The sequence below is a fragment of the Protopterus annectens genome, chromosome 15.part0 (genome assembly GCF_019279795.1).
Source record: "Protopterus annectens isolate FY-2018-M chromosome 15.part0, PAN1.0, whole genome shotgun sequence".
NCBI classification, from domain to species: Eukaryota; Metazoa; Chordata; order Ceratodontiformes; family Protopteridae; genus Protopterus; species Protopterus annectens.
Window position 1 is genome coordinate 809969290 of NC_056749.1, and position 2884 is coordinate 809972173.

General features: G+C 39.4%; 1 non-coding gene across 1 annotated transcript; it reads right to left on the reverse strand.

Annotated features, from left to right (window-relative positions):
* Positions 1 to 208: 208 nt before the first annotated feature.
* Positions 209 to 279, reverse strand: TRNAG-GCC. The gene has a single exon. It is a non-coding gene; the product is annotated as a tRNA-Gly (tRNA).
* Between the last annotated feature and the right edge of the window lie 2605 nt (positions 280 to 2884).

Consider the following 2884-nt stretch of genomic DNA (forward strand, 5'->3'; position numbering starts at 1 on the left):
GGATGAATTTTCTGTTTCCCATCCACTCATCAATATTTCTCTTGAAAAGGGTCAGTGAGGTGCTCTGCTTGACATGCATGGGAAGTCTGTTCCATAGCATGGACAGTCTCTGGGTTATGAACCTGTGCCTCCAGCATGTTCTGTTAACTGTGGTAATGAGGCTGAGATCTCTGGAGTGTGTGGTGTGGAGGGTAAAAAATTGCTGTGCTGCATAGGCTGGGAATCAAACCCAGGCCTCCCGCATGGCAGGCTAGAATTCTACCACTGAACCACCAATGCTCGCCTAAATAATCAGACCTGCCCAGTCTTGAACCCAGGACCTGGTACACCATAGTCAGAGCAATGTACCACTACTCCATCAGAGGTATACAAATGACAGCCCTTGCAGGTCTTGAACCCGGGAACCTGTACACAACATTCACAGCACTTAACCACTAAGCCATCTGAGCTGGTGGGAAGCTCCAGTGATGGAAGGTGTAGGTGATTCTCATTGCAGAACTGACCTCTTCTAGAACACACAGGGCTGACTGTAGATGGACTTAACATCTAAGCTTGGGGGATGTGCTCAAAGCATGTCAGACAGAGATAGGAGAGAGAGAGTGTGAGTGTGTATATATGTGTTATTTCCTGTATTAAGTGTAATTTACTTTGCAGTGCACTTGGTAGGCACCTGAGATATGTCAGTCATCCATAAAAAAAAGAAAAAAAATCTTCCCATCTTTTATGTATGGCCTAGATAGTTGTCTGACTTGGGTTTATTACATCTTTCTCCTAAAAATACCATGAGGCTGTTCTCCCACTGTATGAGAACCCCAAAATGGTAGTTTATGTATGGGCTAACCTAATGTCTGAGGGGAATGATCTGATAGACATGCGCAGGCAGTCAGTATCTTGGGGACAGGCAAGGGGTAGGGGATCAAAATGTATAGTAAAAATAATAAATATTCTATTCTATTCAACTATTCTCACCCCCAATCTACTACTCTGGCATCATCCTTTTACATCCACCTGTCATTTTACTTACTCCGCCTCTCCATCCTGTCCACTTCCCTCTTCTACTAACCCTCATTGTCCTACCATTGATTCCCCTGTCCACTTCCTTCTTTTCCTAACCCTTATAGACCTACCATTGAACCAGGTGAGACGTTCAGGTACTCTCACAGCAAACCTTGATATCATACCACCACTTATATCTGCAACAATATCCACCAACTTTGCTGATTCCTGTAACAGGACTCATATAGCCTATCACTAAGCTATTACACCTCCTAAACATGTGAAAAGTACTTAGTCTCTAATTCCTGTATCTGCTTTTCACCCACTGCATGAAATGTCCTATATATACATTTTGCTAGCTGAAAACTACCTATATGGAATGTTCTCATGAATATACTCTGTATTGCTTGTATAATATATTTAATTCGAGAATGATTACTTATGTACTGTTTCTTTTCACCAGTTGTATAAGCTGCCAATAATATGTACTAAATGTCTTTATTAATGTAAATTCTCTATTGTATGTGAAATGTCTTTATATGTGGAGCTTTTCTCCCCAGGACTCTACTGAAAATGGGCACTTCTGGCCCAGCTGGACCATCCCAGTAAACAAATGCAAATAAATAATAATAAATAAATAACCAGGTCCTCTAGACATTTTTATGCTTGAGTACATATCCTGTTTTTTAAGCAGATGTTGATTGCCACATCACACTGACAATATACAGAACTACAGACAAATCACAATCACTATAGATCTAGTGTAGATTATTGAGATAGCTTTGGCTCCTAAACTGGAAGAAGTAGTTTTGGTACACGGTTATCTAAATCTGTTCCATTCAGAATTAAGGATGGGCATAATTCTACTTGGCTGTTGTGAGGTATTTAATGACATCCCTCTAATGTTGGATTAAGATAGCACTTTCTGACTCTTGCCTGAATCTCTTCTCTGCATTTCAGACCATTCCCCTCACACATTAGGGTAACATTTCCTGTCACTGAACATTGGATGCTACTTAAAATGCATAAACTCTGTGAACTATCAAACATAAGCCTCACTTACTATATTTCTTACTCAGTAGACTAGTATCTGAGGGTGGTATCTATGATTTAGGTCATAAGACTGAATTTTCCATCGTTTGTGACGCCACAGAGTGGTTTTGCCTCTATTGTTGGTTGCAGTGCATATGCTAACCTGGGAGACATTTTAGGAAGGTAAGGCTGGATTATGTTTGATTATATTAGTGTTGTTTGTTAAACAGTGACCAAGAGTTGGAACTCTAAAATCAGTATAATACCATTACGACCTATATCAAGTTTAACTGACTAATGTTAAATTCTAGTAAAACTGGACATCCTGAAATGAAGTCATCATTGTGGCCTGTTCTGCCTCTGCAGTGGGGTGGACTGTTGTGATTTCTCATTCTTCTCGACAATTTTTTCTTGATGATACTAAGATGAAGCTGATGAGTAGGGTGCAGAATCCTAAATGTATGCCTAAAAGAGTTTTAACTGAAGCATCTGTTAATTATTACTAATTAACTATTAACTATATATTTAAAAACACAACATAAGAGCACTACATACATACATACTGCAACATCTTTGAAATAGTGAAGTAAATGTAAAGTGAAATACCAAGGTATTAAGACCGATCTCTGCTGCTCCTAGCTCGAACAGGGCACAATCCACACGGTGATACTGTTAGTACGCCTCAATCTTACTAACGAATCCAAACACTAATACGAAGGATTTTCCAAAAGCTTTAATCACCAAAGCACAACTGCTACAGGCACAAAATTACAAATTGCAAATGAACAACACAGGTTAAGCGCTTTCATCTGTTTATGACAGACTTCTTCAGAACCTACAACAAACAGAAATACAT